Source organism: Hermetia illucens, chromosome 3 (genome assembly GCF_905115235.1).
Source record: "Hermetia illucens chromosome 3, iHerIll2.2.curated.20191125, whole genome shotgun sequence".
NCBI classification, from domain to species: domain Eukaryota; kingdom Metazoa; phylum Arthropoda; class Insecta; order Diptera; family Stratiomyidae; genus Hermetia; species Hermetia illucens.
In genome coordinates, this window is record NC_051851.1 from 51,658,554 (window position 1) to 51,674,270 (window position 15,717).

At 40.2% G+C, this 15,717-nt stretch overlaps 1 protein-coding gene across 3 annotated transcripts in view; it reads right to left on the minus strand.

Annotated features, from left to right (window-relative positions):
- LOC119651284 overlaps window positions 1–15,717 on the minus strand; it is a 218,744-nt gene that overhangs the window by 100,659 nt on the left and 102,368 nt on the right. For all 3 annotated transcript variants that reach the window (XM_038054796.1, XM_038054797.1, XM_038054798.1), the window contains one exon: window positions 12,032–12,083. The gene's annotated coding sequence lies outside the window, so the exon portion shown is untranslated. The remainder of the gene's footprint in view (window positions 1–12,031; window positions 12,084–15,717) is intronic.

A 15,717-nucleotide genomic window follows, 5' to 3' on the forward strand; every position in this document is an offset into this window, starting at 1 on the left:
AACAACAGGACCACTGTTCAATCGTGTTCGATTGATTATGTAGATTGATTGGCGGAAGTAATGCACGTAAGCTCAACGGATTTTTAACTAGTTAAATATTAACTTGTAGGCGGGAGCAGCCCAAATCACCATTCCATTCTGTTATACAATCAAAATAAAAGTTTGTACCAAATAGCTGATAAAATTTATCAGCGATCTATAGTGTGCCTGTTAATTATAGTATGTTGATAAATCAGAGAGGAGGTGGAGAGGAGGAAGATTCCACCTAGGCCCGAAAAAGGAATTTTTATGAAAAATTATAGCCATATGGGTTATAAAATAGAAGGTATCGATTTGCACTGTCCAAGCTCGCATTAGTTCTTACATTCGATGCAAAATGGGGGGTGGGGGGGGGGGGGTTGCGATAGCTGGAAAGAGATCATTTCAATCACGGACCCATTGTTAGAAGCTGTCCAACCGAAAAATCTGCAAAAAAAATCAGGAAGCTGTCACTATACAGTGTCTAGGTTCAGAAATAACCTGCATTCATATCTGCTTAAATGAAGTTAATAATATTATATCATGATATTTTTTAGAAATCGAGTAAAAATCCCCCCTAAGTTCATTCTAGAATGGTTATCAAGCTTTCTGGAAATAGCACATAACTAACAAAGTTATAATAGATCAAAGTTGTCCCTCCTATGCAAATTTACTGCAATATAAGACTTAAAATGCATATATGTACATCACGATTTACGAGATATAAATATATATTTTATATAAGAAATACACAAAATCCCTCATACCTGAAGCGTCCTGCTGCGTGTCAGAGTTGAATGCTGAATAGAAATGGTTTTCAGTGCCACGTCAGTTTAAAATATGCACATGTTCAATCAGGGCTGTGATTTGATCCTGAGTTTCTACTATAACTTTATTAGTAATAGTAAGATTTCCACGAAAAAATTCAATATTTTACTCCGCCTTATGGCCTATATTAAGATTCTAGGGTAGATTATCAATAGATTTTCAAAATATAGTAACATACTTTCATTTACTACATATAACTTATTATAGCGAATTCCTCGACCCTCATCATTGGTCGTGGACAAGCTGTGGGTTTACTTCCAATTTATTTGGATGATTGACAATGAGCAAATAAATTTAAGCAATAGAACGACCTCCATCCGGCTTCTTAATTCAATTGACGATATTATTTTTTAAATCCCTTTATGTATTTTGAAATCTAGATGTCCCACAGAGGATTCAGCAGAGTTTTTGGTTGGGTACATTCTGAAAAGAAAGACTGCCAGGCCCACAAGCTTGACATTCGTTTTTTTTACGAATTGCGGGGTCTTAATTCCGCGCTTGATGTCGGACCGGACCAAATGGGGAGCAAGTTACTCCCTCTTTTTTTGGTCCATGGACCCCTCGTTTAAGTCATCCAAACTTCAAAAATATTAGGCGAAGACGGCTTTACGGTTTCTTACCAGCGCAGAGGAAAATCGTCAGATGCTGCTTCACCTCTGCCCTGGGAGCAGCGTGGCCGAAGCGGCTCACAGATGTTAACTGTTCCTTTAGGGCTTCAGGAAGCGACCCGTAGACGAAAAAAAGAGGGAGTAAGTTGTTGTCCATTTGATCTGGTTCAATATCTAGTGGATGCGGAGTTAGGACGTCATGATTCTCAAAAAAATATGTTCAGCTTGGCGGGAAGCTTTGTCCCCGCTTGTAAACGGGACAAAGACTAAAGAAAAAGAAGAAGATAATTCGTAGTCATCTCGTGTTTTGCAAATTATATAAAGAAGCACTTAGTATCTGCGAGCCGCTTCGTTCACGTTGCTTCTAGGGCAGAGGTGTGGTAGCATCTGACGATTTACCTCTGCCCTATTAAGAAACCGTAAAGCCGTCTTCGCCTAATATTTTTGACATTTTTACCTTTCGCTATTCGAAATCATTTAACATCTCGCATGACTCTCGAGACCACTCAACATCCACAATGTTCTAAGATAAAGCCCTGGTAAACGTGAACCGTGATGCTGATGGAAATACGATAGGCACCATACTCTTCAAATCCACTCTACTACTGGCTCCATGACAATTTCTCTTATCTAGGGCCGAAAATCAAAACCAATAAAAGCGACGAAATTCGTCCATGGTGGTTGGCAGTCAACAGAGCCTATTTCAGCTTATAAAAACTGTTTCGCTCGAAAAGTCTCACCATAGGGTCAGCGTTTTTAATCGACTTCCCAACGGATGACGGACGATTTCGTACCCCATGTAATGACAAAATTTACAAGCGATACCACAACGGTCTGCTTGTCGATAAAATTAGACATGGCAAACTCTGTCTGAGATGGCGCAATGGTGTAGGCCAAACAGTTTTTAGGGATATCAAATTGGTGGACTTCGGGTCAAAATCTGAATATCTGGACTGGATACCAGGTTTTGTGCCGTTGATGATGAGTGTTTGGAGGAATGAACCAGATATTAAATCAAGGCGGCCAGTTGCATTTTTAGTAAATAATTTTGTTTAATGTTATCAGAAATTGAGCAAATCGAGAAATCTGAAAGCAAATCAGTTCCGTTTAACCCGAACCATCAAACGATCAATATCTCGGACAGCGTCTTGATCACAAGTGTACATATTTCTTTCGACTTATGTCATTTTTGACTTAGGACACATTTTGTGAGAATCAAGGGCAAAATATTTCACCCAATTTCTTATAAATTTATATATTTGTTTTCATACAAGGTCTGGGATTCAGCCAATAGGAACAAAGGTAACCTTGAAATTGCTGATCAGTGAAGTGGAGTTTGATATCTGCTCACGTTGGTAAAGCATCAGTTTCGGAGAGAATTGACGCTCTGGCTCTCAGCATCAGAAACCCGAACCTATTCTGAAATAAACTCAACTTTCGCAATTTCTCTCATTTACTCTAATTCATGCTTTTAGAATTCAATATTTTCCTCGTTTTCCTGGTACAATTAATTACTGGTAAGTAACGGTTCGGAAACTCTTTACGAGTTTGACAAAAAAAAGTCAGGAATGGAAAAGTTTGAGACGAATCGGACTTCCTGTATAGCAGAGCATCAGCATCGTCTCTTTGTTTAATCCTATGCTATCTACGAATTAAAAATATCAGTCTGAGATTGTCATTGCCGCAAGGTCATGCCTAGTATTTAGAACGCTTGTAATAGGCTATGAGGGTTTGGATGCTTGACGTGGTATGACCTATAAAAGAGACAATGACAACCATATTATAATTTGCTTAATTCGGAAAAAGTGAGGTGCGTCAACCATACCTACCACTGTTATCGGGCTGTAGAAATGTGTTTCACACACACAGGTCTGGTTGAGAATCATACACTCCCCCTCTACTGTTCTGCGCGTGTTTGGCAATGGATAATATGTGTATGATTACCACATGCATAGGTTTAGAGGTTAGATCTATTCATTTGAATAAAATAAAAAATTGTCATTTCGTATCCATCAAAGTTTTGAACATTGTGACGTACCTTTCGCTGATGTAAATATCTAGTACGTCAAGCTGGTGGGGCCATTGAATGCAGCGACGGAGGCGAATTAATATTGGCGCCTAGGTTCGCGCCTCCGATGTGCCGCCACATTGGTGTCGAAAAATGAAGCCTATGTTTACGACATAGGATACAAACAGGTCGATCTGATGAGAAAAACTCCTTCCTATATTTACTTGATACAAAGACCCGTAAAGTACCCCCCGATGACTATATAGTCATTGTGAGTGATCTTCAGGGTCATGCTGGTGAAAAGACGGATGGCAATTGGTGCCATAGGGGTACGGCTTTGGCAAAGTAATAAGAGTAGCGAGTATCAATACATGAGTTATTGAATGCTTGTATCATCTTCCTACCTTTTATATTTTTTAATGGGAACAGTTTCTCATTCACCATCACCAAAGCAATGGGACGACATTGCAACTAAGTTTTGGAAAGCGAATAGTTAGGACTTAAAGCTCTGGCTCAGTAAGTTCTTCCATCACGTTATTGAAAAGCGTGGAACACTATTAGGGAAGGAGAAATCTTTAAAAATGTGAGATCAAGGGAGTTATTGAGTAAGCCACCCAGATCTTTCTTTGTATGTTTAACGAAGGGCGAATGACACTCTTGAAAATGTTGGAAGTGATAGGCTGCACCACTGGAATAAGTGTATTTTTTTGGTAGACAAAGCGAGCAAAGCAGCGGCGAAAGAAGATCGATTGGCAAGAAAAGAAGATCATCAACAGGAAGAAGAGGCTTACATCGACGATGGGACTTATATGGCTCAGGGATAGCGGATTAATCTACACGATTTCTCATTGTTCAGTATCGAAAAATTAAGAAAAAACTTCAAACGCGATTTTTTCAAATGGCAGACAGTTAATGACCGGAACTATACGACTTGCAGTTGCTAATATTTTGCATTTTGCTTGTCCCTTTTTGGGACATGAGTAGGTTTTGGGCTAAACAAAACCCTATCAAAATCGGTTCAATGTCTGTCCGTCCGTCTGTCTCTCTATTTGTCACATCCGATTTACTTGGAAACGACTGGACCAATTGTCATGAAATGGTGAATGGTGAAAATATATGGTCTGTGTGTCCCTTTACATGCACCAAGTGTCGTCGTTTTTGGTGGATTTTGAAGGGGGGCTCCCCATACATGCGAAAGGGACGTGTAAATTTTTTTTTTCGCAGAGTATTGTCACGTGGGGTATCAAATAAAAGAGCTTGATTAGTACTTTTCGGAACTGGTCTTATTTCTTATATTGGGTGAAACATAGGGGAGATAGGGCTCAAAATTGCACCCAAAGATGTGAATGACAACAGCGGGCTCCATGTGACTTGACTTTTACTTTGACTTTTTTAGTCATTTGCATATCAGTGTCAATTACTGAAGGTATACATGTGTCCGGATAGCTGAGTGGTTAGAGCACAAGGCTGTCGTACGGAAGGGGGCGGTTCAAATCTCACTGGTGGCAGTGGAATTTGTATCGTGATTTGACATCGGATACCAGTCGACTCAGCTGTGAATGAGTACCTGAGTCAAATCAGGGTAATAATATCGGGCGAGCGCAATGCTGACCACATTGCCTCCTAGTGTACCGTTACGGTCTTCAATGAAGTGCTCTAACACACCTCAAGGCTCTGATCCAACATGGATTGTTGCGCCAACGATTATTATTATTATTATACATGTCCTTACGAGTAGTAACCAATATAATAGACATGTGTGTACCGGTTTTTAATTTACGTACATAACATATATGTAAGTTTTTGTCTACGGAGTAAAGTGGAAATACATGAAGATGGATAGATCAATTTAGATGCGCACATATATATGTATGCGTCGCCATGCGGTGATAGGCAATGTCTCTTTATTTAGGATGAACACAGTCGTAAGAGGTTAGATTTTTGTCTGCTACTTGTAGTCTAGCCTAAAATTTATAGCAAAGGGGTAGCTTCCTCCAAACTAAAATTTTTAGTTTTAAATGTAAATATATATTTCGGAAGCGATTTACACTCTTCATCTGTACAAAGCTAAGTAGCTCCCGAAATATATAAGGAAGCTACTCCTTGTCTATCAATGAACCCAGTATTTATGTCGTTGATATGTATGTACACTTCGAGTTTGGCAACATATGACGAGATATTTTGTATTCTTAGCTATGTGCGAATGGAAAATCATGCATAGAGAGTTTCTCACATAAGATGAACACAAAACCTTCATACCCGAAGCATCCAGCTTCCAGCATTCCGACGTGTTTTAACAACTTTTGACTATCGGTGGTCGCAAAAAACAGCTTCCTTTATAACTTCTATATGGAACTGTCTGCCATTTTCCAAGGACGACATTTTGGCGCTTTCTATGAGGAATATATAAGGACGGAAAAAAATTATACTCTCCAAAATGTGTATTTCTGATATGCAACATACTGTATAACTGTAATAATAGATTATAATAGATTGTGCTAGTACACTAATTCAGGAAAAACACCAAAAAAAAACATCATATCTGTTCATTCTAGCACAACTTTTGTTATTGATATTTTCTTGGCGAATGTTAGAATAATAACAGTTTTATCATGACTAATTTTTTTTTAAAAAACTTTTTCTGTAACTTTTGTAGAAAAAAATCAAATGTGACAAAAAATATCAGATACTTTTCATTTCAGGACACAGGAAATAAAAAAATACAACTACCAAGATGGAGATAATGGTTACTAACTTGTTGCATATTAGCCTTGAATCAATAGCTCTTCAATATAATATTCTGGCTCAAGCATCATTGAATAAATAATTTGGCAGAGCAAACTTGAAACACCACACCTACCCACTGAAGAGGATGAAAATAAGCCTTTTTGAAAAATCACTTTACACCCTTAACTTAGCAACTTTCGTACAAACAGTTTGATAAATCCACCTCACTTGCAAATATGGTCAAGATTGCTGAAACTACATACTAATTTATTTTATTCATAGTGTTGACTCATAATTCCCGTGTTTGGGTTTCACAATCCGCCTCTTAAGTTTATCTTTCATTTTACAACAAATTTCACCTTCACTTCAGAGAAGCACTGAGCAAATAAAATATGTACTCCCTGCAAAAAACACACAAAAAATGCAAAAAAAGACGCATTATTATTTTTTATTATTTGCCAGTTACCGGCTGAATACTTCGGCGAACTTATACACTGGTAAATACCACATTCTTCAAGTGGCTTATTTGTGCGTGCATGTATGTGATCATTTAGTTGAAGATTGAAGTATACTTTCAATTTTAAACAAATTATTTCCGCAGCATGATTTCCCAAAATCTTAAGTTGGTTGACATTGTCCAATACGCAGAAGTTTGGTATTATGTCGTTGCTTTTACTTTCATTCGAAAACATAAGTAGAAATAATCGTTTTAGATGTTTTTATGCCAATTGTCATTTACCTTTTCAATACAAAAATATATTTTATTTGCATTATGAGCTCGAGGGCCAATCAGTGAATAGGATAGCTAATTACATTGACTGAATAGATGTTTGTTCATAATAATACTATTTGATTATGAAGAAACATTACGTTACACGCTGACAATACTGCTGCATTGTTACATTCACTTCTTTTTACAACTTCCTTCATACATTCAGAAATAAAGCCTAATTCATTGCCGATGATAATTACTGTATCGCCTAAAAATATTATACATTTTCAGGTGACTTACGTTAATTTTAAATCTGTCGCCATATTTGGATTTCTTCTACAAACTATGCGATCATCAATGCGTCTATCTTAGGAAATGGTTCCGTGACTCACAGGTTCAGCTGACCATGTACGAATATGAATCAGTAAGCAGCTCATTTAATATGTATTGCTAGTTTATTTAAGTGTCTTGTATGCTTTTGTAATTTTCAACAGTTTGCAATAATTGATATTTTTTTAGGCCATAAAACGGATAAGGAAAATTTGTATAATCGTGTTTTGTTAGTTTGGAAAATTATCTTGGCAATAGAAGTACAGAATACAAAGCCTTTTTACTTTATTCATTGTATGATTCAATAGCGCAGGTGATGAATGTTATTAACATCATTAAGAGTCAACAATTAACTAAATATCTTGCTTAGTGCAATCGCTCTTGAAATGCCTTTTGAAAAATTGGCTGTCAGGATTTTCAATGGAAGAAAACGCTGCCACTTAGTATGCAGATACATACAATGCAGAAAAGCCCTTTTCATATAGAGCTAGTTAAGAAGTTCATCATGGCAAGGCATGGAGCTGAGTGAAGGATTCGAGTATCTATAGTCTTCTTATTTTTCTTGAGCCTTTGTCCCGTTCATAAGTGGGGTCGGCCCGTCGTGATCGATTTCGCCATTTGGCTCTATCGAATGCCTGATCTGGGTGCAATCTCGAGGCTTTTAAATCCCCATCCAGTGTATCAAACCATTGTTGTTTAGGCCTACCTTTTGGTCGTTTACCATCGATTTCGATGTTCAGACCAATCCTGGCAAGTGAATTCCCGTTAGCACGAATTGCGTGACCATACCATCGAAGACGCCTCTCCTGCAACTTTTCCACGATCGGTGCAACCTATAACGATCGCGGATATCCTCATTACGGATATGATCAAAACGTGTCACGCCACTAGTTCAATGTCCATCTTCGTCTTCATTACGGCAAGACGCCGTTCATCCTCTTTTATAGTCGGTCGACACTCAGAACCATAGAGAGCGACAGGACGGACGACATTGCGATAAATTTTCGATTTGAGGCGTTCGTTGATACGTCGATCACAAAGAACACCAGTTGTGAAAAGCCCCTTGATCCAGGTTGCCTTAATGCGTGAAGCAATTTCATAACGTAGTTCTGCATTGGCTGATAGCGTTGACCCGAGGTATTTAAATCGCTCAGTTCTAGGCAGATCACTGCCGCTCAAAGTAATTGTGTCTCTTTCATGGGGACCGGTCGTAAAAAATTCAGTTTTGTCTAGATTCAATCTGAGACCGTGTTGAATGAGGTGATTATTCCACTTTTGGACAAGTTACTCGAGATCATTTTCCCTATCAAATGCTAGGAAAACATCATCTGCATAAAGCAGTGTGTAGGGCGCTGGATGTTAGATATCCCGTGTCACGGTGTCCATAACAAGAACAAAGAGGAGTGGTGAGAGGGCGCTTCCTTGATGAAAACCAATAGAGACACGAAGCGGTTTTGATACACCCATACTTCGAACTTTACTTTTCGGATCATGGTAGATCAAACCTAGCACACGGGATCTTCTGGCACTCAGTGTTGTCGTAAAGCATACCAGATGAATTCATGTGGCACACGGTCAAACGCTTTCTCTAGATCCAGAAAGGCAATGTAAAGAGGGCGATGCTTTTCACGGTGTTTCTCCATGAGTAACCGCGCAGCATGTATTGCTGAGAAACCCCTCTGACAATCAGGTGCGAGTTAACAGTGAAGCCACAACACAGCCCTTCGCAACACCTATAAGAGAAAAATGGATGCCGCAATAACCGCAGTCACTAGAGATTCTGGAGATGAAGCATCAACAAATGATCTTCACAATCACCTGAAGAACATTGTCATAAATACGGCCGTAAACATACCTGGCCCCAGCTGTAAAAAGAGTTGGAACGGCTGGTTCGATGATGAATGTAGCAACGGAACGGAAGAATGCTGCATGCCGAGTAAAATTGCATTCTCAAAAGACGTGGGCACGCGCAGAGACTTATCACGAGCTCCAGCGAGCGGAGAAGCGACTTCACAGACGGAAAAAGGAAGCCTGGGAGAACTAACAGGTGTGTGAACTAGAAAAGTACAGGGAGCAACCGCATCAGAGGAAGAAGTTTTACCAACAAGTCAGCAAGATGAAGCCTTATACACCTCGATGTTCATCCTCCCGAGACAAAGAGAGAAATATGATTTCCGGCAGAATGGGCATATTGCAGCGATGGATTGAGTACTTTAATGAACTACTGAACAACCAGAACATCGGAGAGTTGGAGGTCCCGCTAACTGAAGACGACGGGCAAATACTGCTACCACCAAGTTTAGAAGAAATAATCTGTGCAATTCATCGGCTTAAATATCATAAGTTACCAGGAGTCGATGGAACTACAGCTGAATTGGTTAAATATGGAGGCGACCAGTTACACCAAGTGTGCTCAAGGTGTGAGATAGCGATTCAATGTCTGACGACTGGCAAAGAGGCATTATCTGTCTCATATATAAAAAGGGGGATGTCACGCAGTGCAGCAATTATAGAGGTATCACGTTGCTGAGTACCATCTATAAGATATTCTCCGTTATTGTTAGGATAGTGCCATACGCCCAGAACATCATTGGCCCATACCAAAGAGGCTTCACTCCAGGCAAATCAGCAATAGATCAGATTTTCTCTCTGCGGCAAATGATGGAAAAACTGTTGGAATATGGCCATCAGTTGCACCATCTATTCATGGACTTTAAAGCCGCCTATGATAGCATAGCCAGGGTAAAACTGTAAACGGCCATGAGAGAATTCGGTATCTCGATGAAACTGATAAGACTGACTAGGCTGACTCTAACCAATGTGCGAGGCCAGATAGAAGCAGCAGGATCACTCTCAAGACCATTCGACATCAACAACGGTCTACGAGAAGGGAATGCCCTATCATGCGTCCTCTTTAACCTGGCCCTGGAGAAAGTGCTCCGTGATGCTGAAGTAAATGGGAGGGGTACGATCCTCTTTAAGTCCACCCAACTACTGACCTATGGTGACGATATCGGCATCATGGGAAGAACTGCTCAAGACATACAAACTATCTTGATGCAGATCGGGCTGCGCATCAATGAAGGCTAGACAAAATATATGGTAGCAACGTCAGCACCGAAAACCAACCAACCAACAACACCAAACCGCACTGGCCAAACGGGAAGAATAAAGATAGGAGAATACAACTTTGAGACCGTTGATAATTTCTCCTATCTAGGGTCGAAAATCACAACCGACAACAGCGACGACGATGAAATCCGCGCACGGTTTTTGGCAGCCATCAGTGCCTATTTCAGCTTACAAAAACTGTTCCGCTCGAAATGTCTCACCATAGGGTCAAAGCTCCTACTGTACAAGGCAATGATCTTGCCAGTCCTCATGTATTCCTCAGAGACTTGAGTTCTTAGCATGAAAAACTGTGAACTCTTGGCCGCGTTTGAGAGAAGGATCCTCCGAAGAATTTTTGGCCCCCTACATGAGGATGTGTCCGGATAGCTAAGTGGTTAGAGCACAAGGCTATCGTACGGAAGATCGCGGTTCAAATCTCACTGGTGGCAGTGGAATATGTATCGTGATTTGACGTCGGACACCAGTCGACTCAGCTGTGAATGAGTACCTGAGTCAAATCAGGGTAATAATCTCGGGCGAGCGAAATGCTGACCACATTGCCTCCTACAGTATACTGTAGTGTACCGTTTCGGTCTTGAATGAAGTGCTCTAACACACTTTAAGGCCCTGATCCAATATGGATTGTTGCGCCAACGATTATTATTATTATTACATGAGGATGGACGATTCTGTAGCCTACACAACAACGAAATCTATGAGCGATACCATAACCGTCAGGCTGTGGATAAAATCCGGCTCAATAGGTTACGGCTCAATAGGGGGGTGGGTCACTTAATCCATATGGATGAGGATGATCCCACCCGGAAAGTCTATAAGGGTAATATCTATGATAGAAAAAGAAGACGGGGCAGACCCTGCCTGAGATGGAGGTCAGGCGTAGGTCAGGACGCTAGGCAGCTTTTAGGGATATCGAAATGGTAGACCTCGGCGCAAAACCGGGTTGTCTGAAGTTCCTTATTAAGGCAGGCTTAGACCGGATATCGGTTGGTGCGCCGTTGATGATGATGATGATGATGAGTGGAATGCTTGACCACATTACCTCCTAGAGTATACTGTAGTGTACCGTTACAGTATAACAAATGTCGGAAATGATCAGACTGATTTCTCGAACATCTTTTGTTTGATTGACTTGAAATAAATCCAGCCACGCAGTTATGTAAAAACATTTCTGCGAAAACACAGGGAAGTCGTCCTTTAGCCCTAAGAAGCTCTGTTGAAGTTCACTAGTACTCCCCACTACTTCTCTAATAAACATCTTTTTACCGAATATAGATATTTTGTTTAGTTAAAAAAAAATCAGATGTTATCTCTATTTTTCGGCTTCTACAGTGGTTAGCCCCTTTAAGAACCTTGTTCAGTTGAAGAAGTACCAATTCCAATTTCTCTTATTTATTATTTCCTGAGAAATTCATCAGATTTTTATTGTTTACGAAAAGTTCAATTTGTCGAATTGAATTGATTGTCTTCATCCACTGAAAATTTATCTAACCCAAAAATTACTAAGCTTGCGAAATTGGGTCATTTCTTTAGCCTTTAATAAAAAAGCTTGAAATAATGTCAAAACATCGTTCTGCAGACAAACCAGCACACACCATTATCAAATTTCGAGAGATTATATACGTAATTTTAATAAGATTGAAGATTGATTTATAAATTAAATACACGCACCTTTTTAAATAGTTTACACTGAAGAAAGTGCCTCGTCGAGTTGTTAGCTTATCTGAAAAAAAAACGATAAAAATTATTTTGCTGAACTACGCGCTTATATGGATAACTAGTAATAAAAGTACAGATTATTGTAGATGCAAGAAAGAATGATAATGCGCACAGGAAATAATTACTATACAAAGTCGTTCAAAAATATGAAAATGGGTCGGTTTAAACTGGAAAAATTGTAGTCAGTAAAATGCCCCCGATTTTAAGCACGTTACTAGCTCACAGTACTTTGGTAGGCTTAAAAAGCTTAGTAATTCCTACATTCCATAATCACCAACTGCTTTCTATTAATTACAGAAGGTACCGGTAAAGCTACTCTTTTTCGAATTTCTTATAATAATGGATTTCTATCAAATTTCATTTAGTATCTTTTCAATGACATTGCATATGTATGTACATTAATCTTTTCGCGCATGTTTAACACGATGTGTAATTTCTTCCGTATGTACATAATAAGGCCATTCCTACGTAGTGTATGTACATATGTAAGCATATGGATAACTGAAAATACAAATTACCTTTCTTGATTATAAGAATAAAAATCTTCCTTGGACGTATGTACAAGGGAAATGCAGATAAATATGCTCAACCGTGTAGTCACAGAAATTACAACTGCTGAGCTTCTGCAAATTATTATATATGCACATAAACATTGCAAACAGGTATTTAAGTATGTCATAGGCCTATTACATGCGCACATACCTTTTTAATGAATATGCCCATGAATTGGAGAGAATCTAGAAATACGCAAATTCGATGCCGTTAGTTACGGTCAAATAGCTCTTGGGATGCTACTTGTCGACCGACTTTACATCTGAAAATTGCTTAATTGCAGTTAGCCGTAACCAAGTGGTTAGTTGTTGATAAATAAATACGCTTGTCATGGCCACTCAAACAGCGAGAAAACTTGCAGTCGCAATCTAATGCAGGAAATGTCATTTGAATTTCAAAAGAAGTGTACGCGCAGTTATGCTATGAACACTTAAATAATTTTTCCGTATCTGAAGCGCAAGGATGCTACGGGTAAATAGTAATAGATAAATCGTTGGTCTACGGCTTCTAAACGAACTCATCAATTATAAACTTCATTTTTTCATTCAAATCATTGGGATCATGGGTGCTAATATACATCATCATTAATTTTCAAAAATAATTCCTTACTGCAAACAGCAACACTTACTGTCCAAAGAAATATATGTATGTATATTATCAAATATTGATATACAATTAATTAGTTTAGTTTATTAGGGGAACCGCAGCTCCAAACACTTGGGCCTTTGTTAGACCCATTGTACTATCCCCGTAAATCGCCGCGTTCGCAGCCTTTAGCGAGTCTGAGAACATTCTCCAGAGACAAAGAGTGTGAGTTCGCCTGAGATCTGAGGAAATGGGGCAGCTACATATGCAGTGCAAGGCCGTCTCCTCCTCCTCCTTACATTGGCTGCATGTAGCCAAAACCATCAACCCAATGTTTTCGATATGGTAGTTAAAAAAGTAGTAACACCCCTACTAGGGATTTCATGTCCCATTTCTCATGGGACAACAAAAATGTCGCTCTAGTGGCCCCGGGTTCCATCACAAGGATTTTTGCCTGCCGGCAAGAGTTTAAATATCTCCATTGGGTTGCGTAAATCCTCGCAATTTCACTTTTCAGAGTAGACTTGACAGTGAACGTCCGGATGCCAAAAGCTGGTTCTGGCCCACCATTATTGGTGGGGTGTTAATCCAGACACCTAGCGAGCTAGTCTGTCCGCTTCATCAATACCAGCGATGTTTGAGTGCTCTGGCACCCATATCAGAAATTATTCGTTTAGTCGAGTAAGTTTCAGCAGCAACTGGTGGTATCTCCACACCAACTAGCTGTTCTGTTGCTCTTTAGCGCTAATACTGCTGCCGACAGCCAAAGCAGATTCAAATGGTGCGACCCCGGTATTTGTGTCGTAAGCATTCCTCTGCTGTGAATGAAATGGCATATATCTCCGCCTGGAATATGGTCGTCATTTTTGCGAACTGTCGTGCCAGTTCCATAATCCGATTACCCGAGAACACCCCTGCGGCTAGGTCTGTAATTCCAAAAGACTCTTGGCCTTTTATCGACTATTCTTAGCTTTTGGTTATTACGATAGAGTATGTCCTTTCAAAGACGCATCTGGCATCAAAGCCACCGAATGTTTGTCAAGGAATTTCCAGATGGATGCATGGCAGTATGATTTGCCACCTTTCCCCGCGCCAATGTATCGAGTCTATATGCATCATTAGCTGCTTTCCGTTTCACCTCCAAACGAATGGGAATAGATTTAGCATAGCTTCGAGTGGCACGGTCGGAGGCATAATTTACCGACATGCAGAGTTGTATTCAAGCAGCCACATACTGTGTTCGCAAACTTGCCGGTGATTACTACGGCTAGTTCGTCTGCAAATGTTTGTGTGAAGATGCACACCATGCGCCATAACAGAAGAGAGAGAACCCTTCCCTGGGGGCAGCTCCCAGGACATTCTGCCTCAATAGACTCCTGGCCGACCAGTATGTGGATTTTTATCCACTCCAGCATGTGAATGATCCAAATGAATAACTGTGGATCGATTCCATGCTATCTTGCTGCGTGACAAATTGTGGTGACTGAGGCATAATTGAAGGCAGCTTCTATGTCCATCAATCCGCCTAAGGGGTCGTCTTTTTCGAACATCGTCTTTTCAATTTTTGCCGTGAGCTTATAGAGTGCTGTCTACGTGCTTTTCTGCTAGGTGTTTTGCCTATAGTGAATTGGCCACTTAGGAATGTATGACGAATAAATCCCTTATGAACCGATTAACTAGGCTTTTCAGTCCTTATAGTAAAAAGGACGTTAGACTGATCGGTCGATAGCTTTTTACGTCCGTCTAGATGGGTTTCCCTGGTTTCATGCACGTTACATATTCCGAATTGTACACCCAGAGCATCCATTCTCTCTATTACTACCGCAGGAATTGTGCCATCCGACCGTGCAGACTTGTATCTATGGAATGAGTTAAATGATCATTTTATTCGTTCCAACGATAGTACCTTGCATGCCAGATTTCAGTCTGTTGGTTGGAGGCTATAAGGAATCAGATTTTAGATGCTGTCTGGGAAGTATACTTCAGGCAAATGGTTTGTCGTTTCTTCGTCACTTTCCGTGTAGCTACCACTCTGTTTAGTCGGTCTTACGTTCCGCCCTTCTTTAGAGTCATCTGCGCGTTTATAGCAATTCCAGCGAACGGCTGAATCAGACTTCAGAGCACGATTGTCGATTTCCTCTCTTTTGCCAAATCCGAGTTCCGCCATAGTGTTCTACCCTTCTTTGCCGTGTTGAGTGGGCAGCTACCTTCGAAGTCTTCTCTCACGCTAGTTATGACCATCTGGGTTGTTTGCCCAGTTCCAGCAATACACCTTCCAGGGATCGTAACTCGGAGGCTCAGTTCTACTTTATAAGCCGCCCAGTCTCACTTCCCCGGATTCCGAAATGGAGTGGTTGGAGGTGGATGCATGCCCATTACGTAATCAATGCGAGTGTGATCCGAGAATGTGATATCGTTTGATACTCTCCACTTTCCGATAAGAGTCACTATGTCCGGGAAGGCCACGATGATGTCGATGACCTCTCCCCTGACCACGTTGA